Here is a 21,988-nt window from a genome sequence, read left to right as displayed (position 1 = left end):
TTTACACGGTGGGAGTCGCTGCAGCAAGGGAAAAACCGTGTGGAAAAGTATGGTGAAATTTTGTCAAATGGAGATGGGGAGAGAGCGAAAGAGGAAAAGAGAAAGAACGAAGAGAACAAAAGAAAAAAAAAAAACTGACACACGAAAATTTTGAATTTAGATTGAATAATTTTAGAATTCGTTTACTTTTTAAAGTAGTGTAATCATTTATTTCCGTTTTTCTTTTGTTTTTTCTTTCTTCCACTTTCTTTCTCTCAGTCATCGACGTAATTATACGTTTTATTTCGAGTTTTATTTAGGTATAGACGAAATATGTGTGACGTACGCGTTTCGCGTGTGAAAATGTTTGATTACCCGGGGATGTGGTACAGGTGTAAACGATTACGTGTACAGTATAGTGTATGGAAAAGTTTGGAAATTTAGAAAGTAAAAGTTTGGACGACGACCATGAATTTAGAACTGTAATTAAAGCTAACAAGTATACTGAGAGGTATAAAGTGCATAATACATATAATATACAATACACGCAAATTGAGTCGGATTTTTCCACTCTCCATTATTCTCCTTATCAATATTTCACTATACGAATAACAGGAAATTGGAAAATTCGCATGCCGGTGTAATTCAAGTGTTTCTTACAATAGAGTATCACGACGTGTATAGGAACTGGTGAACAGCGATAATCGAGCGAAATAATTGAGTTGAATCCGTTGAAGATCATAATTTATGGTCGAGAGTGTGGGTGGGTGGGGTGAGGGGGGGGTAGAGAAGACTTGACAGCGAATTCTCTCTCTCTTCCTCTTTCATGTAATATATCGGCTGGGAGTTTATAAACGGCAGGTTAAGGGGGTTGGTAAAAGTTTTCGGCCGATCGTCGTCGATAAGTGGACAACTTTTCGCATGTACATATATACATACCTATATACCTTTATACCCCTATATGCGTAGATCTTATGTACCGCGGGCATATGATACAGTATGCGGGGAAACAGCACCGTTAAGTAAAAAGCCAGGCACGAACAAGGGGAGCGAAAGATATAGCCCATGAGATTGCCGTAGGTATAAAAAAGAAGTCAAGCTCCGTCGGCCAGCCAAGGAGAAAAAAAGATATATCGACGTGATTAGGTATCACGTGTGATTTGCAACACTGGATTTGCCATTATTACGAAACAATTTTTACCCCGCCCGTCTTCGTTTTATCTTGGCGTATATAATACACACGTTGTACGTAATATCGTCTATGATCTTTGTAAATTAACTTGAACAGCTGCGAATGAATGATTAAATAAATAAATAAATAAATAAATAAATGAAAATTTCGGTAATGGTGGTAGAAAAATTGTACGAAACTCCTTATCTCTACGATTTAGTCTTCGCCTTCGTTGGCTTTACACCGATCTTTTTCCGCTCCTGAAACGGACTATTGAATAATATATCGCACGTCGTCGATGTTTAACTGCGCACGTGTGTGTAGAATAACGTAGAGGTTGTAAACGCGAAAATCAGACCCGCAAATCCGGTGCATGGTACGGGAAGTTGGGTCTGGTAAGATTGTGCGAGATTATCTCCTACGTAACTCTATCTTCTCTACCTACCTGCCTGCCTGTCTATCCTGCCGCCTACGTCTTGAGATGATGACAATCGCGGTCAGGGTTTAAATTAGTAGTCGGAAATTGGACGAGGCTTACTCTCCGAGCATCTCTTGCCACGTTACACAAACTCGAGGGCACGACGACAAGACAAGGAGGGTATCAGGCTCGACTAGATCGCTGTCATTCATTGCTTGTATACTCGTAGTTCTGCCAATTACCACGTATTCAGGTTGCGGCTTGATCCCTTCTTTATCTGCGAAAGAATAAATAAAATAATGGCGAGAATGATGAAAATGTCCAATAAATACAAAGAAGTTGCGGAAGAAATTTTTTTTTTTTCTTCCTCCTTCGGCGCTTGAATTGATTTGAAAAAGTCCGCTGTTCGCGCGGTATTTTTTATTATTCTATTTTTGTCTTTCCTACTTTCTTCCGTTCCGTTCCCGAAGAGAAAATGGTGAAAATAGAGAAAACTGACAATAAGACGGATCGCATTTGGTAAAACGGAAATGGGAATTGAAACGAGTTTGCCGGCAGAGAGAAGTTTCCCACGCGAATCACGTGTATAAACTTGTTATACGTACGTTGCGAACGTATAGCCAGCGATGACGATACGCCTAAACGAGTCATGAACGAAGCGCGTTTCATCTCGTAATTAGGCAAATAGTGTGCAATTGTGATGCACTAGAGAATTCCGGTCACTGAAAACAAACGCAAGGTACGAGTTGAAACTGGAGAAAAATAACGAGTTACGATTTAAAAGACGCGAGCTAGCGATCGTAATGAACTCGACGAGTGGTATGGTATGGATGACATTACGACGGCTGACGCGTAAGTGAAATTTTATGCTACAAGGGGCCGCGTTAAGTTCGTTATACTCTTGCTTCTTATCTCGGTTCGGATGCAGCTTCCGTTGTGGACGCAAATAAAGAAGCCCCGCAGGTCGGACGTAATAGGAGCGTATACCGCGACGAGCCGATAAGAACCCTCACAGATTTTTCTAGGAAAAATTCAGCTCCGGTTTCTACGTATTGTGTTGCATCTATGTACTGTATATATGTACAACCGCATGAGGAAAATACGTAACGCGCGGTTAACGAGATCCAGGGAAGTTCTTTCTTATCGTCGATCAGCTCAGGTTTCTGCTTTTCGAGTCGGGGAAAATGTCGACGAAACCGCGGCGGTGAAAAACTTGGAAGAATCGTCACCGTTATACTTTCCGTTTTACATTATTTTCTCTCTGGTTTTCCGAATTTCTATGGCGCAAGCTTCACCTGAAAATTTCAAGAAGCGACGCGTGCGGGACGATTTTCCCCTTCGGAGACTATCGGCTTTCGTGTTTATGGCTCATTAAACGATCCCAAACACCCGATCGATCTAGTTATGTTATTCACGAGGTGGCAACCGAGACGCCAGCCAATCCACCTACTCGGCAACCTTCGACACCGGCGTTATGTCGAGACGAGTATAACGATTTCCTACCCAAAACGTCGATGACGTCTCTGAGCTGTGACGAAAGACGAGACGCTTTTCTTTCATCCAATTGTCATTCGACAATTGCGAACAAACGGATAAAACATTTCGCCGATTTAAAATAAGCCTTTCATCGCTGGAACAAGAATTGCATATTTCACTTTACTCGGCGAACTTGGGACGATGACGTTTTTTTCAACGATTCTTGAATTTTTCATTCACGATCGTGATCCCGCCATCTTCTTCCTGCTTCGCAAAGCCAAGTTCCCGCTACCTCGTTCCGGAGCTTGCTCGCAGCTTGTAACACCGCGTGTACACGTATAGCGCGAATTACTCGGTGTATGTACGTTAACGGAAAAGTTTCAGGTCAGCCTAGGCCAAGTGCTGCTGCACTAAGCCAATGTACTTGCGCAACGACTATGCGGTACAAGTTCGCCAGTTGAGGTATGTCGCCTTAAGATGCGGCGGAAGGAAAACATTGCGAATTTTGGTTCGAATTTCTTGGCCGTTCGATGGAAAAATCGGTGTTTTCAGTTCGCGGTAATGCTAAGAAAAACAAGCCTGGGCACACGGAGAAAATAAAAAATCAGATTTTAGGCAAAATTGTAAGAAGAGAGGTGAGGTCACGTCAGGTTTATTGGTAAAATATACTTCGTAAAATGCAGAATTTACTCTAGAAAGAGTGAAAACCATTGTACAAAGAGTAAAGACTGCTACATTTGTATTAAAAAAATATAGTTGACATGGATATTTTTTTCTTTTTTTTTTTTTTTAAACCAAAAACCTTGACGTGTCCCTCTCTTCCTGCAGTTTTGAGTAAAATCTGTTCTTTTTCTTCTCTCCGTGTAATTTTCTGCAAATGATTTGGTTTTTCGAATTTTGAACTTTGAATAATGCGATAACATATTTAAGATACACATGCATTTTGTCCTCGAGATGATTATCAAGGTTTTCGTCAGACATTGTTTCTACCTCTCGCAGGTATTATCGTTTCTCCATACACAGATATCAACTTGATCTTCTCCGCACGTTTTCTCAACTGCTACGTGAGCTCTAACCAAATCTCGTCGGGGGCCAACGGACGCAGGCCTTAAAGAGCAGAGGAAAAACCGTAACAAAGGGAGCCAGACATGGCAGAGAAGAAGTAAGGTGGAAAAGAATTTGAGATCGATACGACGGAGAAATCGAACGGAATAAGACGGCTCAAGGTGTTTCGGTTGTCACTGTCCGTGCTGTAAAAAGCGAAGCGTGCTACAAATCATGTAACTCGTGACGTTTATTCCTTGCCAAAACGAGACCATCGAGCTGGTACTCGGCAGTTCCATTACACGCGTACATATATTCCCGGACTATTGTTAGCTCCTGAAAATGAGCTGAAATAAAATTGTTGGGCACAAAGTGTGGAAAGAGGATTTCGGTACAGCTGCGCAGTATTTGTTCGCGTCGAGCCGATTACTGGATGATTGAACAGAACAGTTTTTAACAATTTCCGTATCGTTGGTGCCGATGGTTTTTATACCGTTTTGCTTGGACAACGGTTTGATTCAAAGAAATTATCGACATGTTTAAAATTATATCGGGGATGTCGATACTTTTGGAAATTGACGCGAGATATCAGCCGGAATTGGCGTGCGCATCGGGTTTGTTCGCCCGCTTGGCCCATAGGCGGTATTGGAAAACCTGTCAGAACCTCGGGAACCAACCTGCAGATCAGGATTTGCCCTGTTTTTACGGAGGAACAGCGAAGAGAGATAGAGAAAGAGAAAGAGAGAGTTAATTGAGAAACAAAGTCGATTAATCCGTGCTTCGCCCGTCTCGTCCAGTCGTGCATTCCGTTTTGATTGTAATTCGCGTTAGAAAATTGAATGCCCCGTTCAATTTCCGCGACCCCTGGAAAACGGGTCGGTCGGTAATTTGGAAAATCGCGCGAGCCTGCCTTTTTCGTCGTAAAGTTCCAAGTAACGCGTGTCTTTATTTCTTCATTCTTTTGTATCGAGGTATATTAAACCTTCGTACATTTTAGTGAACTTTGCATTTCTATTTTTTACAAGATCAAATACAAAAGGGTCTTCTTTTCGCATGCAACCGAGTTCCTTACTTCGTGAAACATTCTGCAAAAAAGTAAATTAAAAAAAGGTCTGCTAACTTTTTGCAGATGATTGTGTTTAAATTTTTTAAATCGTATCACTTAACTAATCGTGGCGGGCCTAATAGTTCGACGCGATAGATAGACACCGGTTGTACTCTGGGAGCTACGTAAGAAATATTTTTATAAATTATCGACAATTTTTCAAACTCGAAAGTTCAAATCGAAATTTAACGAGGTCTGGAGCTTTCAACTTTATCATATTCTCCTCGTACAATAAGTTGTACGGCATTGTTCGACGACGGCGTTGAATATTCTTCAAGTTGCAAAACAAGCCGTATGATTTTCGTTTGTCGGCATCATCTATCTCGCTTTCTTATATACATATATAGCTTCAGCGTAACAACAGTGCGGAAAGCGAAGAAAGAAAATTTTCCAACCGACGGAAATAATGAACCTCTTCTTTTCTCCTCCGATGTTTCTTTCTTCCTCTCGTTCGCCCACTTGGCGAGAGTTACGCTGTGTTGTTTTCCGTTCGGCAAATTAAACCCTCTTCGCTTCGAAAAATCGTCGGAAAAGTAATTAATTTCAAACGTCGAATAATTCTTGTTGCGGTCCCGACTCCCTCCCTTGATGAAATTTGTTTCCCTCAATTTCGCTCGCAATTACCGGCAACGGTACGTTATTTTATGTATTCGTGCATGCTCTCTGCCGACACGTTTACTAGACGTTCACTTGGATAGTTGTTGAACAAACAAAGAAGAAAAAAAAATATATGCCAACTTATAATTTCTTTACTTCGCGTTGAGTTCACTTCTCAAGCTATACACCGAACATTTTTTCCGGTTTCTTTTTTCTTTGTCTCATATACTTTCGGCTAACCGCTTTCTGAAATAGGGGTTGAAAAAATATCACAAAGCAACTGTGCAAAATCATTTTACAACGATCGGTGAAGCCCATGGCTTTTACGCGGCTCTATATTACTGTAATACAATAATACAGTGCACTCTCCGAATATACCTGAATACGGAGATATAAATTGATTTTACTTTAAGCGTTACGCGTAGTTTTATTATACCTATGTACGCATGCCGATTAATTGGAATCTGATCGATTACGTAAGAATTGTTTTCAACCCTCCTCGTCGATCCGCCGGTTCTTTAAAATCATTAAATTTTCACCAGCCCTCTTCTCTCGCACCGTTTTTCCCTAAACTGGAGGTTAAACGGATACGCAATGTACCAGCATTGCCGTGCCGTAGCGAAGCGATGAATAAACAAAAGTGATTTATTGGCTCTGGGTCAGGTGAGAAATTTCACGGTGAAGGATGTAAAAAATCGATAAAAAAGTGCGGCAAGGAACGGGAAATGCGAATTGGTATTTATCGTCGTTCTTCCCTCAGGCGGTGGATATAATATTGTTTTTCGTTGTTCGCTGCAATGAGAGTGGAACAAGGTTCGCGATCAGGGATGATGCCGTTCAGGCTCGACTTGGAAAATCCGGCCTGGAGGTGGCGATCAAGAGGAAAGGTATTCTCTGCAGCGGAGCGGTAAAGTAGATCTGCGAAACGCTTCGCGACGTCTTATCGAGAGGAAAAATGATACTTCTCGAGACGTACGGAGAGACCGTCGTCAAATTCTGCCGCCCTGTCAATCCGTCCGTACCGATTACACGGGAAAAAGAACCGGAATATCTATACTACTATATCCGCTGACGTTGCTCGGTGATAAAAAGCCGAGGGAGTCTACGAAGTGATAGACCTTCGCTCTGCTGTGCTGTTTGCAATTTTTAAATAATTCGAACGAGCATTTTCGGCTATTTGGAATCGTTGAAACGTTGCCCGAGAGTACAATGGACATCCGCAACTATTCCGCAAAACGCTCCGCGACGATCCGCTAAGTTCATGAAGTACGTTAGTAGATAGGCAGTGTCGGTTGTGATTACGGATTTCGTTATCGACACTTGGTAAAAACATTCTAGAAAAAGGTTTGCGTCTTGGCTAATTGTAGGTAAAGTGTTGGTAAACGCAATCTGTAATCAGAATCGGCACTGCGTATCTACTTACATTACATGGCCTGGAAAAGACACCGTTGTTAAAATTCGTTCAACGCAGACTCGGAGATTCAAATTTGAACAGTGAAATTGCAGGAATAGAATTTTCCATGTTAACTAGCATCCTTCTGCCTTCTTTCAAATACATTCTATGAATTGTTTCTATGGTTAGGTACACACCTTCATTTGTAAACACTTTACGTGCTTTCCATTACGTTTATAGACATTTCACACGTATTAATCACGCTTGTTTACCTTGATAATTTCCTAATTTATCCACCGCACGCAACCACGTTACGTACATTTATAAACGTGAATGGTAACAATAATTCATGCGGTAAAGCGTATCGAGAATATTTTTCGTACTCGTTTTTCCTTTTTTTTTCTTTTTTTTTTTTTTTTTGTTTTTTCTTTTTTTCTTTTCAGCATCATGAAGGTAATAACGTAATCACAATGATGTGTTGTGAACATGTAGAATTGCGATACACGTGATTGTTTACGCGGTTAACATGTGAAAAGAAAATAAGGGAAGACAAATAACAAATGTGCTGATATCGGAATATGATCCGAAAGCTGTCACCCGCGAGCTAAACAAATCGAACCTAATTTTAGCTCGATTTATAGCTTCATCGTGAGTATACCGAAAGTCCGACGCGTCCGTGAGAGACTGAATAATGCATTTGAATGAAGGAGAAAACGAAATACAGAAAGCGAAAAAACATGGAAACGTATCTTCCGTCGAATTGATTCTCGATATTAATGTGAATATATTATTTTTCACGTGCATGTAGTCACAATGCATCGTTTCCCTCTACGTTTGTGATTTCAATGCATTTCTGTATTTCCTTTTTGTTGATGAAATTTAGGAAAAATGAATAACATTTTTTTCGACGATTATAAAACTGTCCAAAAAATCTGAAAAAAAAACGAGAGACACGAGATTTCAAATCGCTGATCTTAACTGTCTCTGGAAACGATAGGTGTCTCGATTGTCTTTGAAGGGTGAGAAAAAGCTGATGGTTTTTCCTGAAATCAATTTGTCCTGTTTATCGAGGCTTGAGGGAATTTGAAAGCAGGGAGAAGAGAATCATCCCCCAGGATCATCGAGTGAATCCTGAAAGCGTGCGTTGATGTCACAAATCAGCGTACGCTCGTGACGTTGTATAATTAATATTAATTTTCGTCTCTCTTTCTGAGGGTTTTTTTTTTTTTTCTTCTTCTTTTTTACCTTAGACCGCCGTCGGTTTCCTCGAACCCCAAACCTAATTTGTAGGAACGCAGCTCTTGAATGTTCGATCGTATAATGCGACCCCTGCTCTTAATCCCGGAGCCTATTTCAAGCTTCCGAAACAACCTGTATTACAAGAAATGTTATGTAATAGCTTTTCACGTACACGTGTTCAAGAATATTTATATACAGGGTGCATCGGTGTTACTTGCCCGAAGATATTATCTCTCGTGTCTGTTCAAATAGATATAGCTCAACGAAATTTACTCCATTTCTCGTCTGTCGAAAGACATTAGATATCCTTTCTCTACGATATATCTCTGTCTGTACGTGTTCCGTCAATTTTATGACTGTTACGTGTAATACATTACGTACGTATGAATTGTCTACGAATAGCGTAGAAGAAAAAGAATTACAATTCCGCAGGCTATATAATATGTAGTAGTGATTTAAAGGAATAATGTTGTTGTTTGAACATTCAGGGGAGTATAAGCCACGAGAAATCATTGACAAAATTCACAAACTTTTGCTAAGAATAGAAATTTATACACGTATACATGTGTGTGTATATTTTACTTGTGTTTAATGTTTAGATGTAGACGGAAGCAGCAAATACATTCTGAGAGAGAGACGGTGTGATTATTAACTATGGTATTAACACCGGGTATTATTACATCCTTGTACGAGGTGAGCGTATAACCGAGGTTTAGCGAGGTAATTGCACGGATTAACAGAGCCGCCTCTGCAATGCAACGGGCTTAAATTAGAAGAAGACTAATTGTAAAAATTCCGCGCAGAGAGAAAGATTTCGTAAAAAAAAAAAAAAAAAAAAAAAAAAAAATGAAACATCGAATCGAAGGCTAAAGTTAAAGAAGAGTCTTTGCAATCGGGTTTAGCATATTTTTCGGCATGATATAAATTAATTAAAATTCGAATCCCGATGCTTGTCCGTGATGGAAAGGAAAGGGAACACAAAAAATAAACAAAATAAAAATAAAAACCAGCCGACATGAACGCAGAGTATATGTAGATTTACGACGTTGACGTAAATCAAACGGAAGGCCTAGGGAGAAAATAGAAAAGTTGAAAACAATGGTCGGCGGAAATTTGATTGTGAAAAATTGTTTGATAACGTTGTTATTACTTTTTGTTACAGGTGATACGCCATTGTCCAGCTCTGCACGCGTGATACAAGGTACGTGATAATGAACAATTATTTATCGGCTGTCGGACGGCTGATACAGGTGTACAACTTATATGTATACATTCCTGTTTACAATACAACCCTGCATCTAGATTTCTCTATTTTTCTCTCCATCCCTTATCGCTAATGCTCACAATTAGCTAGTGCTGCCCGAAAATACCGTGGTCGTAAATTTTGGGCGTAGGGTAGACATAAACTTAAACTCTCGAGCTTTGTTTTTTTCCCCGAGTTTTCCTTCACCCTTCCTTCACTCCGTCGTCTACTTTCCGATTGTTGTTGCCTAAAAAGTTTTCGACCGTCAAATATACGCGGCGAGTTTCCGTTATGCCCGACCGCTTAATTGTTACGGAAACATACTAATTATGTGAGCGCGTGGTCGTAACAATGACTAAAAGTCTACCTACCGAGTCTCGACCAAGGATCGAATTTCATGTCGGCATGTGGAATTGCTGCGCTTGTGTTTGTGTGTGGGAAGGTACGCGCGTAATAGCCGCCTTATGCTTGCTTACGTTCGGCTGTTTTATGGGCACCGAATGCTCGGCACGAAATCCAGCGCTGCATTGCTACTCCCGTGTACCTAACTACTTTAATTTCGTGAAGGGGAGAAGAAACGAAGGGATTGCTCCGGTTTAACACGTTCAATTGAAACGATTGGTTTCAATCGTACCTTGTACGCAACGATTTCGTGCAGGCATGCCTCGGCATTCATTGTGACAACGTTTACTCTCCGAGCAAAGTGTCACAGGTCTGTCACGCTCGATTGTTTAAGTCGTAATTGTTACGTCTGTGTCGGTGAAACTATGCAATACAAATTTCGCAATAAAAATAATTGAGTGATTTTCTACATTTGGTCATTTGATTTTCTCGATCGTTGTTTTTAAACTACCGATTGATTGACTTTGAAGCTATGATTTTTCGAGTCAAGAGTGGATGGTGGAAAAACAAGGGTAATTTTCAAGATACAATCCGCATCGTATCGGATCGTCACTTTTGGAGATAGGAAAACGGGGCTTCTGGTTTTATGTTATACACACAATCTCCTTTTTCTTTCTTCTTCCTTCTCGCGTATTAGGTTCAGACGGTGGATGTGGGTGCGAGCGTTGGTGTTACATAGCTCTGGAAATCTCCGCGCCTTTCGTGAATGACAAATAGGGAGGATTATAAAAAAAAAAAATGAAACGACAAATATACACGAAATATCTTCCTCGGTCCGCAAACACTAACAACGTACACCACCACCACCACCATCACCCTCGACGTCACAATTTACGCGCTCAGTTCTCTCCGATCCGACTGGTGTGCACGGGGTGTCCCATTTCCAAAACAGGATCCGCAAATATCCCGGAAACGGCGTGAGGGAAAAGAAAAGTGCGAAGAAGACTCGTGATACATACTCTCGAAAATAAAAATTATATTAAAAATATCACGTGATTGATTGGCCGGTGTCCAGTGCCGATTTTCATGACGATCATCTTCACCTCGAGGGATTGCTCTTGTTGGACTTTTACATCGCTCGCTTCGGGTCGTTCAGGATTATAAAAAACGGGGAGAAGTTTGGTGAACACCGTAGACGACAGATGAAACAAAATCGTGCTCTTCGTTGCCTTGGACCTCAAGGGTGTGAAGATACCGGATGATTTTGTTTAAAACGAGACACCGGGTAGACAAAACTTTTCGTATAGACGTGTATGCGTTTACGCCTGAGAAATCACACCGAGTCGCGCCCAGACTTCACCCCAATATACATAAATAAATTCTCTTTGTATATGCTGGGGCGTGTGGTGTTGGTGTTTTATATACATATATACGTATGTGTGCGTATATATTATGTATATACGTATATTTACGCCGTGTAGCTTCGGCTCAGCTTTTCCAAGATGGCCTCGTCATTTTGTCAGCCAAACATACGAGCTAGAATGGTATTATTATATATATAGTATATACCGGGCGTATGCCGAACGAGCCGAGGAGAAAACGGTTCTAGTCGATGACGGGGATGGGAAATTCAACGTCGTTCCCGAAGAAACGTGTTCGACGATATCACCGCGGTAGGAGAGAAGATGGAGGAAAGGGTGTAGATCTTGAGAAATAATTAGAGTCACGTAGATATCTTGGCTCTGCGCTAACAGCCCCGAGAATTAATACCCCTTTTTGAAATTGGTATCTTCGTATTCTTGGCGGTGGGGGTGTGGGGGTGTGAAAGGGGAAACCGTGTCCGGGTGTAGGGATATTCGCGAGGAAACGTTCTTGTTTTCTTGCACCCGTACCTCTCGCTCCCTCTCCTTCATTTTCGACATTGTATATAGATACGTATATACATATAAGTATTACATATGTACTTACGTTACGCTTCCAGATGAATATAAAGTAATTAATTTCCGGTTAGGCGATGAAAATATCTTCTGTTATTCTTATACTTTTCAATTTCTCTGCACAATTTTTCACGGAAAAATTGTTATTCTTTTCGCGGCAACAACTCCGCGTAGCAGATAGCGATATGCCGATTGTTATAATTATTGAAAATATGACGGTGAATAACTTGCGATGCGTGATATCGAGGAATTGGAATTTTCAGTGGAATTTTATTGCGCTCATTCTTTGTTGTGGGCTTAATGCATATAGTACACGTACATCGTCTCACTGGGTTTATTAGCGCGAGTACGAAACTTTTATTGAGTTGTCGTCGTAAAGCGATATATTCTCAACCAGAGTGAAATACGCTAAAAATTTTCACAATATTGACCGAGAAGTTCCAAGTTGTAGGAAATATTAAAAATTCTTCCACAGTTGGTTATCGTACGAAATACGAAGCTTACTCCGATCGAATGGAATGGAAAAATTGTAAATTGTGTCATTTAAAGAGAAAGAAAAAAAAAAAAAAAAATTACACATCGATGCGAGAATCGTTTATTTTTTATTTGCAAAATATCAATTCGCGGTATCGATTTACGACTCTTGAGTAATAATCCAAGGTGCAAATATATAATCCGGTTAGCAACTCGACGCGTTATCGGGTTGCAATGTCGTCGGTGTACCGAATGGTTTTTCCTTTCCATCACTAATTAGACCCCGTCCCGGTACGGTATTAATTCCTCTCACGTTACCTTGATAATATCGCAACAATTGCAAACTGCAGGTATATTATACCGGGTAGCAAATACGGGTAAATTGTATGTATATTTTTTCCACTCCGTTTCGTACGGTTTGCGTTGTGCGCGTCTGGATATTAGAGTGAAAATGAAACAAAAAACATTAACGTAACAGAAAATAAAAAATAAAAAAATGCGGCAGCGTTTAATTATTCACGATTACCTAATTATACCTACGGGGAAAATACTAGCGCGACTTGCAGCGAGGAACGTCGCTGCACACCTTATATATAGGTATACGTATGTGTAAAAAAAAACACACAAACTGTAAGGTATATATTCATTTCACATTTTTACACATCTTTTTGTCAATTCTTATAGTCTGACACAGGGGATAATATAGAGATATTTACACTCCTAAATCCGTATAAAATAACATAACGTAGGCGTTTAATCGGGGCACTGAGTGGCTTCTGCTGTTTTCGCGTATTCATCTCAGACACACGCGACGTCTTTAACTTGGCAAACAACGCCTAAGGTGGAGGCAGGCAGTCAGGCAGACGGGGGAAAGTTTTGCAGCTCGGTATCTCTTATTCAGAGGTGACGGGGCACGTTTCGCGAGGTTTTTGCCCGTAAATCCGGCAAAACGATGGCGAGGAAAAGGGGTAAAACACCGGTTGCAGTCGGGGGTTGGGAACTTCTTGCGGATCGCACTTTCATTCATCCCCGCGCGATTTCAAACAAGCGGAGAACTCGGCGACACGCGAAACGGGCTAATCTCCACCGGCGATAGTCAGATTCAATCCTGTATACGTGCCTGGAATTATTATTCCATATCTAAATACCCCGGCAGGTATGGACAATGGTATCACCTGTACTTTTCTCACGGCCCTTTCCTCCCTCCGTGCCCTTCCGCCATCATCGAATAGGACTACGTATACACATGAGCAATTCATAGGTATTTTGGTATAATTGTAATGCATTGACGTGTGAGTAGCTCGTCCAAATATCGCGGAGGTGAAGAGTTGAGCTCTTCGCTTGGATTGGGGTAATTTCGCTTTGCCGGTTACGCTTTGGGGGGGGGGGGCTGGGTGGAAAAAAATAATAATAATAAAAAAAAAAAAGGAGAAAATAACAGCGAGGGAAGGTTTCCGAGGCGCGTGGAATTTTGTCGAGTCATTTCTGTAACAAGCAAGTATAAAGATACAACGTGTAACTAGCCACGTTCCTATCTCAAGCGTTTATACACATACATACCTTGTAGTCAGTCGCTCACTCTCATCTCCCGCTGGCGCCGTCGACGAAACCTCCGAGAAATGTTAAATATTTTAACGGTATATACATACTCGTTGTAATTTCAGATATAAACTCTCGGAATTCGTTGGTATAAGTATTGACCGCGAAGCACGCGTTTCGAATATCTTGAAAATGGTGCAGATTGCTCGAAAATTTCGTGACGTGCACGGATGTGAGTTTGACGATTGACATTCATGAAACGCCAATTATTCTCAGATTCACGGTGTAGACATCTTCACACTTGGCAGTTTAACTCGAATCTCTTCGTCGACGTGTATAATTTGAATCGATATTTCGGAGAATCTCAGAGTTTAGTCAAACTCGTTGAGTTTAGAAAAATTACGATAATCAGCACGAGGTGAATCTGTACCTTGATAATTTTTCACGGTATCGTCATATTTTCTCGAATCGTCCAAATGTCTGTGAAATTTTGGTGAGGAGAAAGGGAAGAGGCAGGGAGGGGGGGGGGGTGGGTCTGACATCAAAAGTACGAATGGATATCCTTTTCCACCCAGCAGCAAAAACTGATCCCTGCTTGTATCCTCGGTTTTGAACTTATTGTGAACGTTGCAACCTCGAGAAACTTGGTTGATCGACGTTGCAAAGGGCCTCGCAATAAGCGCTGTCAACTTCATCGCGCGTTCGTAGAGAAGTGTGTATATATATATATATACATATATACATTTGGTAACTCGGCGAATATCCTAACGAAGAGATTTTCTCGTCGTTGGTAAATATTTGCGCTTTTCGACTTGGGTCGAAGTTGCGGTTTCCCGGCTCGTTCACCGCCGAAAACTTTACGACAACGTTTTTTCACCGGGTTTCTTTTCTAGACGGATAATCCATCCGACGGAAAGCTCTCTGTACTTACGGGTATAAGGTATACGTACCTATACTTATAGCTGGCCCTTTTTCCCTCGCGATGAAACGTTGCAGAGCTTTTTTTTTGCCCGCCTTTTCTTCGGCTCGCTAAACCAACGCTCACCAATACCTGCAACACCGACCGGCTGACTACGAATCGCGGATTACGCAGGACTTACGAGCTTGCGAAATTAAAACGCCGAACCGGAACCCGTTCGCCCTCGGGAACCACGACCTCGGGTATTATACCAGGTACAAACTACGTCCCGTTTTCAATTCGCTAACGCGAGTTGCCTGAATTATTATTCCGCTATTGTATTAGATAATTACACGCCTGTGAAAAATTGAAGTGTAGAAAGGAAATAAAAAAATCAAAAAAAAAATTAAGGAAAAAACGCGGATTGAATTTGAAATTCTGTATACGAAAAGATAATTATTGATGAGTCGACTCCAATTATTGTCTTGAAAAAAAAAAAAAAAGAAAGAAATAGCTGTCATTTTCACGAACGAACAACTTGGACGGTTTTTACCATGTTATATGACTAATTTTAATGGACTTTATACCGTGAATTGCGTTTGTTATTTCCGGCTCATGGCTACTTTGTGCCGACATAACGATGAACTCAAGCATTCCAGTAGCATGTCGCGTCGGAAGTTGTTATTTGACGTAAACGCGGTTTGGAACAGATAACGCGTACTTGTTAGGAAAAGAGCCGATTACCATTTCTGTTGTCCGATCAAACTTGCAACCGGTCAAACACCGATAGATCTGCTTCTTGTTTATGTCAAACACACCAAATACGGATATAGTTTGACGAAATGTTAGCGACAGGGGTAGTACAGCTGAAATGCTGCATCGACTCATCAAAAGAGCATACATGCGCAAATAATGCGACACCAGACGAATCTTACTTTCGAACATTAGACATAACGGTTAAGCAAACAAGTTGATATGTACTAATATTGAGCAATGTTAGTTCTTCCCTTATCTTATTTTCGAATTGTCGTATAAAGTGCAGAAAAGAGAAGACAAAAAAAAGAAAAAAGGATTTTCGATATGCACGAAGATATCGATCCGTGCAACCGTGCACTTGCTTCCCCATAATTATAACTCTCGAGTTGGTGCAAAGTTCCGCTACTCCTCGGTACAGGTTGGTAATTCAGAAGCCTCGTATTTCAATCTAATTGTTATTCTTCATTGAAGAAAAAAGAAGCATAGAAAGAAAGTACGGGGGTAGAAAAATACTAGGAAATAAAGGATAAGAACACACAAACAAGTCGTGGCATCTAATTAGAGTTCTTGTTTAACTTGATACGGGGCACGTCGTTCGTCCAGCTCCTCCTCCGCACGTAAGCCTAAAAAAACCTACGAAAAGTACAAAAGTACCTCCTCCGATCCTCCTCGTTACCATTGTCGTTGTTGTCATTATCGTAATTAGGGCTATTATTATTTCCCTTCTTTGCCGTGATCGGGACACCGGCACAAAGCTCTGCCTCTGAACAATGCGGTTTAGGTATACGTATAACGAAAGAAACCCGCGCGTGAGTTATCCTCAATTTGTTTCCTTGGACGGATTCATCAATCATCTTTCTTATGATTTGCGTTTTCATAATTTATCATACGAGATTGGTACCATATCAGACAGACGGTGGTTAGGAACAATCTCACTTTTCCTCCCGGGATACAAACGATGTATACCGTTTATTTTCGAAATTTGCGAATTTGACAGGTATACGTATAATAGGTAGATAATTTTTCAATTCATAGAAAGCTTATTTGTCGACGTAATCTATAAATTGTTGGAATTATTCACCGGTGGTGAATGAAAAAAAAAAAAAAAAAGGGAGAAAAAATTAAATATCCATCGAACTTTTCGCGGTGCAGATTTTCAGACGACGACGACGAACGTAATTCCTGAAGTTTGTCAATTCTCCACATTCCTTTTCCACCGCTCTGACAGGTGTAGACGAGGAGAGTTTCGAACAAGTGCGGAAACTCGGGGAAAATGCAGCGTTCGCCATAACGTACCTACCTGCAGCGACGAGGTCGCGGATACGCAGGAAGGGATGAAAAGGGAGTAACGCCGCGGCTGAAAACCGGTGCTTCAAATCTATTCAGGATTGATTTTAGCGGACATCCAGCGACAGTTTGGTATGCGACCAATTAGTCCGGAATTTCGACGGTGCGGAATGATGTCTGACGTTGATTTGGCGGCGTGGGGGAGGAGGGATTAATGAACCGTCGGAGCAACGAGGTCGGCGACGACGGCGTCAGACATCGACGTGACTATAATTATGCCACTAGGGACGAGGTGGAGAAGGAGAAGGAGAAAGAGAGATGAGATGATTCGCCCCTTTTCTCCTCTCTCTCCCCCTCCCCCACCGTCTCTATCTGTACTACATGCTGTTTCCCGCCGATCTCTCTATCTATCTCTCTCTCTCTCTCTTTGCCCGAGGAACGGCGCCGGAGGTCGAAGAGCAGGACATAAAACCGCAGCAGTATCAGGAAACTGCGAAGCTTTCTGAAAGGTATATTGCAGTATCGTGAGTGGTATGGACCCCCTGTACCTCGGAGGCGAGTGCCCGGTGAACGTTAATAATCTATCCATCGGAGATCACGATGCAGACATATTTCACCTCCTCTAATACCATTGGAAAATGCTGCGTCACAGAAGTCGATAAATTTATAGGATAACCGTCGTTCTGTACAACGCTGCGAGGATAACACACCCAAGGCAACGAACGCGGCAATAATGGGCAAACCAACGATCCGATTGAAAGAGCAGTTCGGGGGTAATTCGCGTTAATCATCCGAAGCTGGAAGTAAAATTAGCCTGTTTGTTTTTTTTTTTTCTTTTTCTTTTTTCTTATACTTCTTCTTCTTCTCTTCTTTTTGTCCTCGCGGAGGATGAAAAAACGCGGCGGGATGACGGTAAAAATTTCTCTCGATTTCTATCCCTCGTATATTATAAGAGTCGGGGTCAAGGGGCATGAATATGCATGTAACCTGGAATGAAAAAGTGGGTTCCGATGATTGCCGGCATTACATGCCGGCTGGAGCTGGCTGCCCTGCTTGGGTGAAACGAATTTCGACGTCATTTGTCCGTCGCTCGATGGTCCGGAGGACGTATGAGGTATTTGTTAGACGCTGAGACCCTCCGACCTTGAGGAGGGTAGCTAGCCGGACATTTCGGATCACTTTTCTTCCTCCACAGACAAATGCTCTCCCTGGGCTTGAAAGGGACGCTTCTGTCCGCGGACGACTGACGTATACCTACACGTGTGCTTGGATTTATTTTCAGTTTTCGGGGTGGGGGGTTTGCAGTCTACTGGTCTTATTCGGCTCTTTCCACGTCCACGTTCGTGATCTCGAGAGAGCGAGCGGACGATCTCGTGCGGAACTCTTGATCGTTTGATACCGAAGTTCGCGAGAATGAAGAATGATGACGAATCTCTATCCATTCGTAGTGATAAAAAGCGAGAGAGTGTGAGAGAGAGAGAGAGAGAGAGAGAGAGAGAGAGAGAGAGAGATAGATAGATAGATAGATAGATAGAAAAGGAGGCGTAAACTTGGACACGGGTTTTCCTCCCTCGATCTTAGTCGCATTTTTCCTCCCCTACCTCGGCACGAGCCACGCCCTCATTTTCCCATTACCCTGCGGCGAATGAAAGATCGGAAAGTCAGGCGAGGCGAGGCGAGGTATCGAACTCTTGGGGTGAGTATTTGAGTATCAGCCTGGTTGCGGCAGCCGGTTATACACACGCCGAGGAAGGAAGGAAGGAAGGAAGGAAGTGGAGGCTTGGGAATATATGTGCCAGGACGATTCTTCATGCTCACCCTGTGGGAATCAATCGTCGATAGACGACCTAATCCCTTTTCAATTACGCGGGAAAGAGCGAGAGGGAGGGAGAGAGGGAGGAAGGATAAAAAAAAATATACATATATATATATATATATATATACAGTTGGATATAAATCCATTCCGCCAAGGGGATATCTAACTTCCGGTTTGATTATCGACGGACGTCGTTCGTCCTCCATACCTCTGAAGGGTGATCCGTGGGTAATACGTGAAACCGTTTAATCGTGGATTGGTCGTACGAAGCCAGCCGGTATCCAACCCACTATTTTTCCATTTTTTGCCTCTTTTCAAACCTCTCTCCATTCGACCGCACGGCGAAAAAGTAGCTATATTTCTGCTAACGGGGCGCGAGGTTAACGGTTAAAAGTTTGCGAGAGCGAACAACCACTCCGACGACTACGACGATCAGACTCGAGGACAGGGAACCCTTGTGCCATCCTACCGCAGAACCGTGGAAAGTGCCTTGACCGTAAAAAATAAATAAAATTCAAAATTAGGAAGATACCCGCTCGAATGGAACGAAGGAGGAAGACGAGGAGTAAGGAATAAGTTAGGAGGAGGTTGATTCGTCTTCCGTGCCCCGGAACACCAACCTCCGAACATCTCTAATATACTCGACGCTGACTTAACTCCTCGAGAGCACGCGAACTGATTTAATAAATAAATTATATTTTGCAATGTAGGCCTCAGCTGATTTTACAACTATTCAATGACATTCGTTATCGTCGTTTTACCCCCAAATCGGCTTGATCGACGTTGATGTTAGGCAATTTGTGAGAAGTGGTAATTAGCGTTGAAAAAATTTAACTTTCAACACCTCACGCAGCTTCATCAATTAATTATTTATTCAAATTTGTACATCAACATCCGGGTGACTGATTTTCCTGTTCTTCGATCAAAAGATACATACGTACGTACCTTTTATATACAAGGTGTAGGTGTATACGTATATTCGGTTTAATATTGGTTTTTTCCTCTCTATATATTTTCATTTTTTACGAAATATCGTTCATTGTTTAGTTGAGTTATTCCAAAGTCACCCGTTTATTAATTTTGTTCGTTGATGGGCGGGTGCGGTGACCGTGGCTAAATCTCTCTTCCAGATGGTTTATCATAAATTGCTTACTGCATAAGCAACGTTTATCCCAGTAGACGTTTATATATTGCAGCACAGCGCCATCGCCGGCAGCAACGGGGGTAAAGAAGCCACGTTTGTCATTTAAATTAACGCCGAAGTAGAAATTATTTACGGAATATCCTGTTCCCCGGGAATTCTCAAATGCGCGCAATGTCAAAGCTTACGACACGTAAGCGTCGTCGCGGCCTCATGTTTTTCGGAGCGTTTCAGGTCTAATCGCCTTTTAAATCCTTACCGCTGATTACACGCGTGGCACACACGTACAACACTTCCCCATTTCCCCTTGCAAACGTGCAGAGCTTTAATTTGCCATGAAGCGGTCGAGACACTCAGCGGTAAATTCTTTTTAATAATGTAACATGACCAAAAAAACGAAAAAAAAAAACAACCACGTACTCCCCTTGGTATTTTTTTAATGGGGTGGTGGTTCTCTTTTTTCAAGGCTGAGCGTATGAAAAATTTATACCGAAAATGCTCGGAACAATTTTCCGCTTGCAGAAATGGAGCGTTTTCATTTTTATCAAATCTTATTGTACTCCATTGGTACTCTGTGCAGCAACCCTATGCGACTACCGTTTATACATCCTTATTTACTTTACGTTTCACATGCATGTACCTGTGTCGGTGTATAACGGAGCCGGGGTTAACTTTAACTTTGTCGTGCAGTTTCGTTATAGTTTCGTTCGAAAACAAAGCGACCCGGGTGTTTTCAGACTCTTGCCAACTTCGCAGGAGGTTTTGGCTCTGGCCGAGATCATGGACCGGGAATTTTTGACTCTGCATTTATATACTTTTTCTTGAATTATATACGCTCGTCGCTTACTCGTACTCTTTGAACTTTCCGCGTGTATCGTGTATAGTACATTACTTTTTGCTGCACTTGGCATTTTACACATCTTTCGAGCAATCACCGAAATATTTACTCACTGCGAGTACCGATAATATTAAACTTGCGAGTTTTGTCCTTGTGTATAGTGATTTTTTTTTCCCTACTCTCATGAATAACGCAAGGATTAAAATCTAATCGTATGACAGAAATTCAGAGGGGAAACACCGACAGAAGCAGCAACGCGTTGTAAAAGAATTTAAGTAATATTCATTGATGAAAATCTGAAAGAATTTATTCTCGTATTCGGAGTAGGAAAAATTTTGACAGCTGAACAAACAAATTCGTTCGCACAAAGGGGACAAAGACGATAAGTGGTAAAAAAAAAAAAAGAAAAAAAAATAATAAAAGAAAAAGGTAAGGAAAAGAAGAGAAAACAAAACGGAAGTAACTCGCTCCGATGTATGCACTGGGTTATATGTATACAAATGTTTGTACAGATTTTTGTCTCGCATTTCACGTTCAATTTCCCGTCTCTTGATCCCTCCCTCATATACATCTTATACATGTATAATATACGCACTGCGGGACAACAAACCGTGTAAATTTTTACGTTCCTGCGAATATCCCGCGCACACGTGTAAACACACACACGCGTACACATTACACACAGGTGAGATAGAAGGGCGAGTTTTGAGCCGGAAAAAGTGAATCCCCTCTTCCGCTTACTGGTGCCCATTTCGGTGAGAAAAAAAAGAGTTTCACGCGCCGGTCGGAACTTGCGGATTTCTCTGTTGATCTAAAAGACAGCGCTGATACCGGAACCCAGTTTCCGGTCGCTGATAGACGAGAAAAATCTCCGCCATCGGTGCACGGACCACTCCGTGATACTGGTGTAGGTATTTTTATGCGGCTCGGCTTGAGGGGGGAGAGAGAAAGAGATAAAAAGAGAGAGGAGAGATGAGAGGGAGAAGAAGAAGAAGAGGAAGAGGATACACAGATCGAAGACAAGACACGCTTCTCGTCGAGCCTTCATCACTGCCAATTTGACAATTCGACGTCAGCATTTTTCCTGCGGTGTGTCAAGTAACCTGTGTAAACTTGACGTATCAAATGCTACAATGTCATAATTGTTAGATCGAAGTTTTGTTGGCATCGAGGTTATAGTTCTATAGTGCCCGACGAGTATCGCCGATAGTTGTGCAGAAATTTTCTTAACACAGCTTTACGATTTATTTATGACATTGTAACACGTTTGGCGGTTGGTTCGTGTGGTGGATATG

General features: G+C 41.7%; 1 protein-coding gene across 4 annotated transcripts in view; it reads left to right on the top strand.

Annotated features, from left to right (window-relative positions):
• kek5 (kekkon 5) overlaps positions 1–21,988 on the top strand; it is a 177,425-nt gene that overhangs the window by 73,901 nt on the left and 81,536 nt on the right. For all 4 annotated transcript variants that reach the window (XM_046632984.2, XM_046632985.2, XM_046632983.2 and 1 more), the window contains one exon: positions 9,585–9,623. The gene's annotated coding sequence lies outside the window, so the exon portion shown is untranslated. The remainder of the gene's footprint in view (positions 1–9,584; positions 9,624–21,988) is intronic.

Source organism: Neodiprion pinetum, chromosome 6, assembly GCF_021155775.2.
Source record: "Neodiprion pinetum isolate iyNeoPine1 chromosome 6, iyNeoPine1.2, whole genome shotgun sequence".
Lineage (NCBI taxonomy): Eukaryota > Metazoa > Arthropoda > Insecta > Hymenoptera > Diprionidae > Neodiprion > Neodiprion pinetum.
Note: the sequence above shows the minus strand (reverse complement) of the source record. Positions and strands in the feature narration are given on the sequence as shown.